Raw genomic sequence first — 15108 nt, forward strand, 5'->3', positions numbered from 1 at the left:
CAGGTCAGGGTTCTTCAATACCCTCACCTGCCTAACCCATTATGAGAGCCCATCTGCACCACCCAACTGCAAAAATACCCATTAATCAACCACACAAACCGGACCCGACCCACAAACTGCCAACTTTATGCACCATAGTAGCACAACTGCTGTCTGTCTTAGAGTGAAAGAGTGACGGATAGAGAAAAGGGAAGAGAAGGTTGAGGGTGGACTATTTTCAGCAATGTTTCTGTAGGTTATTCGTAACTAACTTACTCAGAATGCTGCTTTGCCACTGTCTGACCTACTCGCCGTAACCCTTGATACATTTTAGCAAGCTTACCCGAACCAGCCCAGCCCGTGAATTGTGGGTCATGGCGGGGGCGTAACACAGACGACAGAACCACAATGAAACCTTAGAAGTTTGTGCCACTGTTTCAGTCTCGGTTTCAGAATGATTATACCCCTATAAATTACGCATTTTAATTTGGCAGGCGTATTGTTTTGAATGAGTAGTCAGAGGAAGTGCACTTCCTATTCCAGACAGTGATGCAGCTGATCTGGATAATCTCTATGGTCCCAGCAATGTGAAGATGGAGTAAAGGAAACTGTAAGTAAGTAAGGACACCACTGTGCTTTTATGTGTAAAAGTTCAATCCTCCAAGCACGACTTGTCCAGATAAGTCTGCACATCATCTGATACGTAGATGAGACTGCAGTTAAGACCAAAGCTCTCTAAAAATTAAACAGGGCAAAACATTTTCTTCCGTTTCGCAATCAACCATTCATTTGGATGATTTTATTTACAGCGGACGATGGCCAAAGTCCGATAACCAAAGATGCACCTTCCCTTATTTTCCAAAACAAAATTGAATTATCTCTCAGTGAGGAGTGACGAGGAAACAAATATCACAACAATCATTTATCACCCTCCTGTCCTGCATCAACCTCTTCAGATTTGTTTGAGCATTTCTGCCAGCCTCGCACACCATCCAGAACATTGTAAGGATTCTTTAAGCCATGCACGCAGCTCCATCAAAAAGAGCACAGCATCCCCACATATCTTAAATCTCCCTCTCTATGCCTGGTTAATGCTGTTTTGATTTATCACCTAGCCTCCTCTGACACCTTTCCTCTTCCTCAGCTTGTCTGATCCTGCCAGTATCCACTAGCCCCTGTCTGCATACCAACCTATTGAGATAACACACGCTCCTTTCTTTAACACCCAGCATGCCGCAGGTGGAAGAAGCAGGGCGATGGGGGAAATGCGTGCATGACGTGTTCAGTGATGATATATTTTCCTATGACTGTCTGGCTTGTGCTTAATCCATTAAAAGCATTTAACTCTAGCATGAATAAAGGCTTCGACATGCACCGCTACAAGTCACGTCTACTGAGATTCAACAGTTATGCTTCCTTCGAAATGTTGTTGCGCATAGACCAGTAACTCTCAGGGCATTTCATTGATTGTTCCGAGCTACGATGGAATTTATGTTATTTTAATGAATGACTTTGTCTCCTCTGTGCACACACACCATGTGGCGTTATTGTCAGCTGCCCTGGAGACAGAGATGGGATGACAAGCAACAAAGGCCACTGGCTGGAGCTGACCTGGGGGTGTTTTGTAGTACATGTCTTGAGCTAACAGGCCACCTGGAGAGAAGGGGCAATTCTTTTTAAAGTTAGTCAAGAGACATAAAGTTCTGTTTTTTTTGCAAACATGCATTAAAACAGTTGGATGGAAATGCACTCAATAAACTCGGCTGGCGTTGGATTAAATGTGCTAATGGAAAATGTGGTGTCTTTGTCAAATGCTTTGAATTGCTCAGGACATGCCTTGTATATGCCTTATCCTATACTGGCTGTGAAATGCGATGGTCAATTAGAGGTTTGTGATGTGACTAGAAATGTGCCCAGCCAGGGCAGCTAGTCGAGCTCCGGGGTCACCAGTGTCTGTGGCGTTATCACACCACAAGCCACCAATGGGCAAGTGCCAGAAGCCCATCTGCCTCTTCACGGTCGACATAATACTGCTCTGCTGCTGCACACATCCACTTGACCCAACGTGGCTGCTAGACAAAGGCAGGGTCACCCCCAACCAGGTACGTGTCAGCGCAGATCCCGAGTTGAGCCTCGTGCACTAATGCCTTATGACAAGCAGGGGACAACCAGATAATGCTCAACAATCAGGCGGCTGGTTGTTGAGCAGCGTGGCATGGTCCTCAGATGGGGTGTCGGAGTCTGAGCCTGCAGCGAGGACCTGCTTATTTGTCTGACAGGCTTTGTGCTCCGTTAACAGCGAGTGGGAGTTTTGCCACAAAGACTGAGGCAGGCATGCATAACCATAAGACATCAATGTCCTCCTTGGACCAGCTGTCTGTAGGTTGGTCCACCACATTAATCAAGACTGGAATATCTCAATGACTATAAGATGGATTCCCACAAAATTCGGTCCAGACATTCGTGGTCACTAGAGGATGAATTTTAGTAACTTTGGTGATCCCCTGACTTTTCTTGATACTGCCATGAGAAGGTCAAATTGGTTGCATGGTTGTACTTACCCTGTGATATATGCCAACGACTACTAGATGGATTGAGACAAAATTTTGCACAGACATTCATGGTTCCCAGAGGATGTACACTAATGAAAACAGGGTGATTCCCGAACTCAAGCACTATGATGAGGTTCACATTTAGGGTTTTAGTGAAATTGCCCAAGAACTATTGGATGGATTATCACAAAATTGAATTTAGACATTCATGCTACCTTCAGGATGAATTGTAATACCTTCAGGTATCCCTTAACTTTCCTTCTAGCACTATCATCAGGTTGGAATGTTCATTACTTTGATTTATGACCAAAAAACTGCAAAATTAATAACACTCCCATCAACTTCTGTGGTTCGGCTTCAGTGCTAATTGGCAAATGTTCGAATACTAACATCAGTGTTTCCCCTAAGTTTTCAGCTTTACAGGTTTAACAACTGAACAATTACTTGAACTGTACATTGAACTAAACTTCGGAACATTTCTTCTCCATCTTCACCACCCTGGGAGCATTTAAAAAGCGCAGATATTTTTGTCTGCTTTTCAGGTGGTTGACACAAATTTTGCCCGGAGTGAATTTGCATCTACTGTGTCTCTGCGTTGACTTGTAATCTCGCTGCATGAAACACTTGCTTCACATTTGGTGTGAACAAACCATAAGTCCTGTGTTATCATTTCTGGCGAAACACACTTCATACTTCAGCAGTACTACAGATACACACAGGTTGACTGACACTTATATGAAGGCAGAAGGTCAAGATTTTTCAAAAAAACACTCCCTACAGAGAAGTTCTTTGCAAACAAATCAAACACAACATTCCTCCAGTAATCCATTCCATTAGTGGCCGATTGTGCACCAGTGAACCAACAGATCAATATGGCATTGACCTCAGCAGATAATTCTGAAGGTAATTACACTCGGAGCACAAACTCTGCCTTTACAGTCTCTTAAGCTCTGCAACCACAAGCTTGTCTAAGAAAAATAAATTAACCAGCACCGTACGCAGACGATTCTCGAGTAATTTCTCCAACAAAAAAACACAGATATTCCCTGACAAGTTATTGCAGGTAACTCCTGAGCTGTTATTACTTGGGAGCAGCCCAGAAACAATATTATGTTATGGCCTCGGAGAGCAGCTTGAGCCCCACAAATGTGAGATGTTATTTGCTAGCGTTTTACTTCTTGGGGATCGGGCCCAACACTGGCTGTGCTTACACTAATTGTCCTCTATCACTGACTCGTTCACAGAACAGGCAGCAGCTGTATCTGTATGTCTCTGAGTCTGTCCTTGCGTGATTCTTTGGTTGCGTGATGATTTTCATGGTCAAGTGTGCAAACCGATACTGTGACCAGACTGCTGAAGAGAGCATCCCACTGCCTCTTTCATCACAGCCATCATCCGATGTGCCTCCATCAACAGTTAACGGTTTTTATTTTTGTACATTTGCAAGCATGACATTTAATACAGCCTCATGCCAATACACCCACATGAAAGACCCATGAACACACAGAGAGATTTGATCCAAACATTCAATGAAACACAGCAGGAAAGTTTGGTGAGAGCTGTGGGAAGAAAAGAGAGTAGGGAGACCAACTGGTGAGAAAAAGCGGACTGGAAGCTGTGAGTGACACAGAGTCCATGTTAACTTGTCCATTTGCTGTCTGTCTGTATGTTTGGCATAAAAGAGAGCAGAGGAGTGGAGAAAACAGAGTGGGGGATGACGACCGTCAGTCAAGGGCATTCATCTTTTCTGAGTGGAAGAGTGGCTGTATGATGGGAGATGATGGTAGTGGGAATGGCGGGAGTTGGAGCAGAAGGAGAAGGGGCTGAAGTGGGGAAGAGGTGGCAGAAAGAAAAGCTATGGACCATTGTTATGGAAATAGTTTGGTTAGGGAACATATTTGAACTGTAATGACTGCAGTAAGGGAACATTAGCAAGTCATATCGTTGTTGCAATGATGCATGAATCTTTAAAGGTCGAGGGTGTAGGATTTAGAGGGACATAGTGGCAGAAATGGAATATGATATAATATGTGTGTTTTCTTAAAGGTAAAATCACCTGAAAATAAGCATCACTGTGTTTTCAGTAATTAGAATGAGCTGTTTATGTCTATGTGGGGAGCAGGTCCTCATCCGTGGAGATTTCCATGTTGTGCCGCCTTGTTTCTATAGTACTCCAGAACAGACATACCAAACACTGGCTCTGGAAAGGGTCATTCATGTCTTGCGCCCACAGTAATTAGTAGCCCCATCGCGACAAGCCAAACAGCACTGGAAAAACACTGATTTTTAACTTGACTGGCTTTATTAAGTGTTTTAACTGGTTTCAATCACTGGGTCTGTTTGTTTTGAAGAGGAGGAAACCTCTGCGGATAATTCGGCTCCTGCTAAAAACCCCCTGAATGTCTGGATCTTAAGTTAGCAGAGAGAAAAGGTGAGCACACATTATCAAGTGCTGGGCTAGCTGGCTGTCTGCGATGAGCCAAAAAGCATCAGAGAAACACTGATTTATAATGTGAAACTGCTCAGTCTTTTAACTGATTAAAATCACCAGGTCTGCTCGTTTTGAAGAGGAAGAGACTTCACCAACTTATTTTTCCTGGTAACCTACCCATCTAGGTGTACATCTGCCTCATCAACTACCACTACACCACTGCTCTGTGGATGATTCAGCTCACAATAAAAACCACCTGAACAATAAACGCTGAAGGAATCCCATCCAGAAGGCACATGGGAGAAGTTTCAGCTGGTTGCAATCTGCATCGTCACCCCTAGATGCCACTTAATCATACACTGCTTTAAGCTTTCGCATCGCAACATGCTAAATATTCCATTCCATACTTTTCATTTCTGTTTTGTTCTTATTTTTGCAACTCCATCACCATATGCCACCTGTTTCATTTCTAGGTCAAAGGGTCACTGTGATAATTTGACACGGTGATAGCTGAGGTGTGAAGAAGGACGTACATCATGCAGCTGCAAAAAAAACAGCAAACAGGTGCAGCACTGAAGTGGAATCTCAAAGGGCAACAGTCAGCTTAGACCACCTTGGTGCCATCAACTTTGGAGTTATGTTTACTCAAGCATCCTCTGAAAAAAAGGGAAGCATTAACTTCAGTATGTGACCAGAGGAATGTTGCATGTGATGGTGGTTTCCCAGCAGGGATAGCCTGCATTACTTAAAAATGAGGGGGGCTTCACAGAAAATAATTACAGGCTGAAACCACCATTTACATTCCAATAGGTTAAATATCTGCTTTGAAAGCAAAAAAAAAAATGTCATTCAAGATGAAACATGTTGGCAACCATTACAACTTAAATGGATAATGTGAATTGTCTGCTAAAGGCGGGCCCCACTCCCTCATCCCAGTCTGCAATTAAAGCAAAGCTACCCAAGGTCAGGCTGACTGACAGGCTGACAGACCTATAGATTACTGTCTGTCTGTGTAATCCGCGGCCTTTTTACTCCCTGCGCTGAGTGACGCTCTCACCCCTCCCATTTAAAACACCAGCCCCTGTTGATTTGGCTGCTTTTATGTTTGATGGACAGATGGGACATCCTACCCCATGACCCTGTGACCTTCTTCTCACCCGTGACCAGAAGGGTCGGTGTGCACAGTTGCGGCTGCTTAGGGGCAGTGGGGAGAGGATATCTGAATGGCTCCAGTTAGGCAGAAATTCATATTAATAAGGACACATTTCCCTGGGGTTGAACACTGAGGTTTTGCTGACAAAGGAGGCACACGTTGCAAAACTAAGAAGCCTTCTAGAAGAGAGCAAAAGGTGGATAAACTATAAAAACACAATGCAAGATAATATGCCTGACGCAAACCGCATCAAGGCTTTTGATTCTTGTAAAACCCTTCATGTCAATACTACATAGCAATTACTGCACACCAGGCATGAAATGGGCAAATAAGATTGCCCCCTGTTCAGATTAAAGGCTATGCAGCCAAAAACCAGCAGCGAATCAGAAAAAGACTGTGATCTCTCTGGTATGTTATTGTTGGCTGTTCTGCTCAGTGGGATTTAGTATGCACACAAATGGAGTTAGATAAGAAACGTTGAAATGACCTTCCCAACAGTTTAACAGTCGTGATGCAACACATTCAAAACCAAAGCGGTAGTGTCTAATAACCACTTTTTACAGCAAGATCCAACACAGCTATTTGGCTTCAGGCTTGCACTTGCACTTCAGGCTTCCACTTGCACTGAAAGCAACAAGTCTGTACTTAAACATCCAGGTGGGAAATGCTCAGACAGTTTTGACAAAAGAAAGTATTAGCTTGAAGTACCTGTTTTGATTGGAGAATGAGAGGGAGATCGCAAGATATGGGAGAAAAAGCGGAGAGGAAGGCATGGGTCTTATCAGTTGGGAGGCAACATGCGTGACAGAGGGAAATCTTAGTCACAGTTCCTCCATCCGTCCTCACATGGGGTGTTGAAGGAGGCCAGTGATTGCACGGACACATGGAGGCTAAAACCCCTCTTATCTTACACTGTCATACCTTCTCATAAATCAGTGCTTAGCCATCCGCTCTGCACTGATAAGGCAACCAAACACAGATCCACACCAGGAATGGAGAGAGAGTTTTTTTCTTTTATGAGTGGCCTCTCCCGCTCTCTCTCACACTCCCATCTTCTATCATCGTTATCTGTTTTTCATTCATCAGATCTGAACAGCAGACAAGTTTTTTTCTGCCAGTGGTTTGTTTGTTTGCAGCATGCCATATTTTTCCCTTGTAGCTTTTCCAGCAGTCTGATTCCGATCATCTGAAGAACTAGTGACTCATTCCCAACATTCACACAAGAAAGAATTGGGAGTGCTGAGAAATGATCTTTTCATCGTCACGCGATCAGGCCAGATCGCCAGATCGAAAATGTTTTTCAAAAATGTGACAACAAGGCTTTTATCTGAAGTGAATGTGCCAGGTGGATCTCACTGCCACAGGACTACTTTGATACCACAAGTGTGTCAAGGACTTTTCATCTCATGATACAAAACAGCGTTCCGATGATGACATTTCTACAGCAAAGTTCTGCAGCTCTTATCTTATTAGTTTATGTCATTTTGTGGATTGATGGTGAAAGTAGTCTGTGTGTTTATTAAAAAATTATGATATTCAGCATTGAGATAACCTTTACAAACTGCCAATCCAAATTCTGTAGAAACAAATTTTCTGTTTTAAACAGAGTTGAATTTTAAGACTGATGTAAATCAGACACAACAACATGGTACCGGTTTGTCCATCGTAACATAAAAACTGGATGTGGTTTAGAGGAGCTAACTTAGATTCCTTGCTGTACCTTGTATTTTACTTGCTTGTGTATAGAATGTCATGAACAACATGACCATTTAGGCTTTAGGAGCAATTACCCATTGCCCATCCACTTCATAACAGGTGTGCTAGAGAGGAAAAAATTTGCACATAAACTCCGTCACTCTGTAAACTACAAATTTATTGTGCCATTTTGGTACAAGACCCTCATTAGCAGAGGTGGGAGTAAGTCACAGGTACGCAAGTCACAAACAAACCTCTCGTCTCTAAGTGTCAAGTAAATCCCAAGTTACTGTGAAGAGAATGAAGCAAGACATGTCAAGCTATTGATCGATGATTGATGATAGTCAAGCAAGTCACAAGTCAAGTAATACGAAATTCTGATGATTCAATAAGCCAACAACAGCTAAAAAGATACAGTGGTGTACCTTTCTTAATGGGGGTTTTTTGGTGACGAATGACGGATGTTGGGGTGGTCATGTCACTGATTTTTGAGCTGCAGACCTTGCATACCGCTGTTCTCTTCTTGCCACGACCATCAACAGTATAAGCCTTGAATCCAAATTTTATTATTTATGATAACTGCATCGCGCATTGGTCTCTGCTGGTCTACAGTGTCCTTGTGGGTTGCCAGGTTGGTGCACACTGCACTAGAAATCAAATCACCCAATCATGTTTTAAAAACCAAGATGTAACTTCTCAATATTTAGAAAACGCACATATTTAATAAAACAGGTCAAATCCTTTCAGGTCCTTTCTAAGTGAAGTTTCAAGTAATGAATACCAAGTCAAAGTCAAGTGGAATGTTTTGTGTGTTAGTCAAGCAGGTCTCAAGTCCTTAAAATTTGCGAATCAAGTCTGACTCAAGACTGTAGTCACCCACCTCTTCATCAGTTTTGCCTAGTGAAGGTCTTGCACTGAAACCGAAATAGATGTTTTTATTTTACAAGTTTGAGTGAGTGCAGGAGTTTGCAAATTTTGTCCAAAAGCATTTAACTCTATCATCAAAAAACCCAGTTAACTGCACACCTACTGCACCTGGAAATGCTGAGCAGCAATGCCAGGCATATGAGTATACTGGTAGTTTGTCAAGACACAACTACAAGACACAAGCATGAGCATAGGCTGAACTAATCTGCAGAATTTGGGCATGCATCACTGTATGCACTTTGCATATAACAATATTTTTGCAACTGAAAAAACACTATGGCTCTCAGTGACACAGAACCATCCTGTGAAGCACCACATAACACAGTGTGGTGTGGTTCCTGCTGCTTTTATGGTCTAATTTGCTCAAAATGCATTGCAATGCTTTGTGACTAATTAATCATGCATAGATGGTTTAATGGGACAGTGTAATCTGGCCACGGTGGTGAAAAGTTACATTTCACGCTGTGCACCAATCCTTTATGCAAGTGACACTGGTATAATCAAAAGCCGCAGACTAATGAATTCCGAGCTTTTTTATACTTTCTAAACGCGATTACACTTGAACAAAGCATTATTTAGGTTGGAGATCTTCCCGATGTCAAAAGACACTTTTTGTTTCCTCTGTGTGATTCTCAGTTGAGTCGACCACATTAAAACTCGATCTGTCAGCCGTAGGAAAAAAAAAAAGTTTGCGTCTCTGTGTGTTTGTGCCAGGAGGTGCTGCTTCCTATAAGCTCTCTGAGGGGCTGTCTGTGGTCTTCCATCATTGTAGTGCGGCGGAGCACATGGTCCAGAGGAGCACATCAATTCATCTAACATGAAATCCTGCCGAACATGAAAGCCCAGGATCACAGCCAAGCTTTGAGTGATGACTGTTTCAGCATTTGTGCCAAGAAGGAGGAAAAGTGAGAGACGAGAATGATGAGAGACAGAAAGAGAGAGCGAGCAGAGGGAGGAAGAGGACGGGCAGAGATGCTTTGAGCGCTAATGCCGTGCCAGTGTTGTATGCCACTCCCCCTCCGCTTCCCCAGGGACATGAATGAAGTAAATGAATGATGGACCCAGCCCACACAAACGCCCCTCTTCTATTGAGACCAAGCGGTCCATTCACGGGGATGAGTGAGGCGTCGACACCAACAACAACAATAACAACAGCGACATAGGAGGCCCGTACTCCTATTTCTCATTCATACATATGTATGCAGTCACACAGACACACACATATGGCACAGATACCATGGACAACACTGCCAACATACCATTAAGGACACCTAGAGAGGGTTCCTGAGAACAGGGCTGGCTAACAAAGCATGGAGGCAAAGGGGCGTGAACGGGGGCAGGCATGGAAAAAAAAATCTTGGCATCACGTCAATGCAACCGCCACAATGATCAGGGATGAGAGGCCATCTCCTCCCCTCCACAATCAGCACATTATCAGGAAGCCCATCAGTGCATGAACCCAGAAAACAAGGCCTGGAAACCTCATGTTCCACCACATTTTGCCCTTCCTCCTCCGCCTCGGCTCTTCTCTGTTGTTCCTCCAGCACGGGGAAGGGTTCAGAGGGTTTTCGCCCACACAAGGGTGATCTCACTCAGAGGTCTGACCTTCAAACTCAGGCATTACTTGCCTGAAGCCACAGCAGCTAATGGAACATGGGGGATACAAATCCGATTGAAGCGAGATCATTCTGACAAGGGAGGCTTCGCTATTTACCAAGCATTTACATCTCGAACCTTGAAGGTGGGCTTTGTAATGATGTTAGCATCTGACTGAGTGCTCAGTTTTCACCAATTATGCGTCCTGCAGAGAGAATGTATGTGGAGTGTACGAACGCAGCAGAGGGCCGAAGCTAAAGGATGAAATACAGCTCTGACAGGAGCAGGAGGAAAAAGAGGAATGTTCCGGCTTTTTAAATCCAATAGTGAGACACCACTACTGCAGCCTCCCACAGGATCATGGTCAGGCTCAACCACAGGCCTAATTTCTCCCATAATCACATGGACAGCTTCTTGGTCTCCCTCCAACATATACTGTACACGGCACAGAGAGGCTTGATGGACGATTAGTCTGAAACTCCCACACCTGAAAAATTTCACTAGGTTGTGGGTGTTTGAGGTTGCCCCGTTTCTGCCTGAACACACTTTGACCTTCCATTTATGAAAGGAAGCATTTCCCATCAAAGTTTGCCAAACTGGCACGGAGCGAGCTGCAGTACTTTGATCATATAAACACTCTGCAAAAAGAAATATTTGTACTTCGGTTTCACATCATTTTGTAATGTCGTGTGGGTCAGAGCATACTTTAGGGGCTTTAGTCCAAATATTCCCAGGTGCCAAAAACACTTCTTCTGAGACAATCTGTGTGACAATTTGTAAGTGTGAATAAAGTCAGCACTTTTCATTGACGGCGAGGTTACTGCCGGGGCATTGGCACGGAGCTGAACAGTCCGATGCAGTCGGCGGCTGAGGTAAACCATCTCAACCGACACTCATACACCGCTAATGGGAAGCAGACACACAATTTGTCCCAGAGTACGCCTTTGTGCACCCACACTCCTCTCCTCCTTCTCATTCTCAAATCCCTCCATCTATCCACGCTCTGGCTGAGATAGCAAACCTGACACTGATGCCCTGCAGTCCATTAGCACTCACAGAGAGCCCCGTCTGAGTCGGCTCTATTGCTCCCTTCACATTTCCCTCCACTCTGCCTATCTTCCTGACAGTCCTCACTTCGTCTCGTGCACTCCTTATCTGACTCTCTCTGTCTTTCTGTCTCTCTGTCTCCTTCCCTTCCTCCTCTCCTCCTGCATGATGTCCGAGCTGAAACTAGACGAGCCCCTCCAGTTCAACATGTCAGTCTCTGTCTATGGGGAGGAGAGCAAGTCCGTAGTCACTCATGTCAAATTCAGATAACATTAATGTGATGGGGCTGCCGAAAATCCCCGAAGACATGTGATACCAACAATAGCTGCGCAGATAACCGTCCTCTAGTCTGTCTCCTCTAATGTAACGTCACTCTCCTTCAGACACACCTGTTATCACTGATAGGACAAACAAACGGCTGTCCTTTCCTGCAGTGTGACCTCTCTACCTCAACAATTACTCCCTGTCCAGCAGGGCTGCACCTAATGATAAGTTTCTATCATCAAATGATTGTTTCTTAAATGAGTCAGTGAATGATTTTGTCTATTTATACGGCTGCATGATGATGATGTGATTTTTGCTGGGATCTGTACTGCACAAGTATGATTCCTTATGTCTGGAATATGATTTATAAGCCGTGGCATCTCTGTAGCACCACAATGTGTCATTTATAAAGGTGAGCTGTGACATATTTTACCTTTATCAAAGAATTGCAGCTCATAATTGTGAAGCCCTACTTTTCCGCAACCACATGGTATCTAATTTGCAATCATGTAAAAGTAACATTTGAGAGGCTCGAACCAGGAAATGTTTTGTGTTCTTGCTTGATAAACCACTTTGAGAAACCACTTATGCATCTTAAAAAATACTGGCTGACTGATCAACTTGTCAACTAATTATTTCAGAACCACTGACCTAATTTCTGTCTTAATTTGGAGACAAAACAAAAGCCAGTGACCTTCTTCACACAGTAGCCAGCTCTGAACTCCCGGGTTAATGGACAAAAGCAAATACAGCTTTGCATTTTTTTAATATCATCTACAAAAATACATTTACAATACATTTCCATTATCACTGGGCATTTTCTGACAATAGGAACTTTTTCATAGATTCAGGAACCTGCACCACAAGAACTCAGAACAATCCTAGTTCTTACAACGCCTTTTTGGGGAGCTGTTTTTTTAGCTTCTATATCAGAGTAATGACTCTCCCAGCACAAGAAGAACCTTCACTAACGTAACTGTTAGGTGACTGGTTGAACACCAGGCTGTTCTTACAAACTGTTTATATGTTTTCCTTAGAAAAGTGATGCACCCAAATTTATAGATCTATTTTGAAAGGCTGTGATCATGTGACCAGCGTGTTGATGGGGAAAAGACAAGGCGGCGTCCCCGAGCTGTCTTCTTAGTTTGGGGTGGCGGATGGGTCACAAAAACCTGGATTTCCCCCCAGGACTTTCCCCTGGAGTCGCATGATTAGAACCAGGCAAACTTTGAGTCATTTTAAGGAACGTCCTCACCATGTTATTTTTCCTAACCCTAACCTCAGTAACTTTACTTGCCTAAAGCTAACCTCCATAACTTTGTGTTAATTACATAACTGTATGTTCAAGACATTATTTGTGGGGCGCTAATTTGTAGAACATCATATGAACTGACTTTAGTAGAATATACAAACAGCTCCATGAGAGCATGCTGAACACATGAGCCAATGCAGCACCAGCAACACCCTTTTTTTAAAAAAAAAACAAAAAAACCCAAACAAACCCTGGAGCCGTATTAACAATGAAGTCCAGGCTTTACTGAGCACATATGCAACACCAGAAATGCAATGCAATTTTGACCCACCAAAATGAAAAAGGTGTAGGCTGGCTTACATTAACTCAACGTGCATATTAGTGGCGTAAATGCAAACAGAACAAAACCCTTGAAGGTATGTGTTGTAGTTCTCAGGGGAGCTCCACAGTCGGCGGTAACTCTCATGGAGTCCCCAGAACTGTTTGGTCAGAAAACGCCTGTTTAATCTATTAATGGTGGTGTCTTCAAACTGCTTGTTTAGTCTGACCACCAGTCCAAATCCCCAAAGTATTTAATTTACAATGTTGTAACAGAGAACCACAGCAGATCCTTTAAATTTAGAAGACAGAAACAGCAAATGCTTTGTATAATTTATTGATAAGTATATTGAATGATTAATCAGTGGTTGCCAGTGGTACAAAGTGTCAAGAATCTGAATCACTGGGCCAGAGTTTTGATTGACAATGTTTTGTTTGGTTAAAATTGCCCATAATCTTTCTTACAAATCAGTTAATGGATCCAGAATTCAAGCACTACAATATTTTTCTTTGATGCCAGACATATTTCTTGCAGCTTCAATTCTGCATACTGAGCATTGTTTGTAAAGAAAATTACAAACTTCTACATTAACCTTGGACCAGAAACTAAGCTGGCACAACAGAATCTTTGTAAGCTGATCCGATTTCCTCCTAAGGTGTTAAAGTAACACTGGATTTAAACTCACACAACACACACATACTGTATATGTAGCTATGTATGACAGTGTGTGTCCCGAGTAGTTTTCCAACCCCAAGTGTTCACAATAGCCACCATATGAAAAAGGTCAATGGCACCACAGTAACAGGATCCCAACACTGACAGACAAATGATAATGAATGATAGCTGTCTGAGTAAACAAGCAGAGAGGTGCCCTTGACCCGCTGTCTCCTTAATTTTAGTCTGGCCTGCAAACCCCTGCAACACCCCCCCTCCCCCACAACCCCAAGAGAGCTCCCACATCTGGAAAGCACGTCCAATCCTTCACTTATTCGCCCACTAAACTCCCCGACACTTTCACAAGACCACATCGCAGCCTTATAAAAATCTATTGTTTTAGCAAATTTATTTTCTCGCCCGTCTTGCCTAAGCCTCGAAGCCTCCACGCTGCTTTCCTTCAGGATTTCCAGAGAGGAGACGAGACAGCAGATATCAGGGGAAATAAGCACAATGCTGTGATTACATCCCGCCTCTCCTCTGTGGAGACAATCATTTGAACCCAATTCGGTTTGTGAGGAGTGACAGGTAGACGCTGCTATGGCAACCAAACTGAAGCAGTGTCATATATAGCTCTTTACAGAAGCTCTGCGAGCATGTGAGAAGACAAACACGCAAACAATGCAGACATAACCACATGGACTTGACATGAATATTAAAAGACTCTCTCCTGTTCCTCTCTGTCACTTTGAATCTTTAGAAAACCACCTCTGGTAAAAACCATTTTGTGCTCTAACTCTGTCTCTGACCACAATAACTGTCGTCCTCTTCATCCCCCCTCCTCACCCTCCTGCTCTTCTTCTGCAGATTGATCACAGCCTTCATAATAATCTGCCTCTAATAATGATTGAAAATCCCACCTTGAGAATTATGAGCTCTGTGAAGTGCTCAGGAGTCGGACACAGAACAACCACAAACACCACACTAACCACTTTAACTACACAAGCCAATCAAGTTCCTCAAACACCAGAGAGAAATGACATCGGCCTGATCCACCACTGTGACCTATTTTTATCCTGTCTGCCACATTTCGATCCCAAAAAAATTGGCTGCAGCAGGAATGCAAGAGACACACACACACACATACACACACCAGGATGTACTCATGCATGCACTGTCTATCACACGCTCACCTACACACACACCCACGTCCATCATAGTGTCTTTCACCCCCTGCTG

At 43.4% G+C, this 15108-nt stretch overlaps 1 protein-coding gene across 3 annotated transcripts in view; it reads right to left on the reverse strand.

Moving 5' to 3' along the window:
• Window positions 1–15108, reverse strand: part of sema3fa (sema domain, immunoglobulin domain (Ig), short basic domain, secreted, (semaphorin) 3Fa) — a 70997-nt gene that overhangs the window by 43987 nt on the left and 11902 nt on the right. The gene's annotated exons all lie outside the window — the stretch shown is intronic.

This window comes from Epinephelus fuscoguttatus, linkage group LG1, assembly GCF_011397635.1.
Source record: "Epinephelus fuscoguttatus linkage group LG1, E.fuscoguttatus.final_Chr_v1".
In the NCBI taxonomy this organism is placed as follows: Eukaryota; Metazoa; Chordata; class Actinopteri; order Perciformes; family Serranidae; genus Epinephelus; species Epinephelus fuscoguttatus.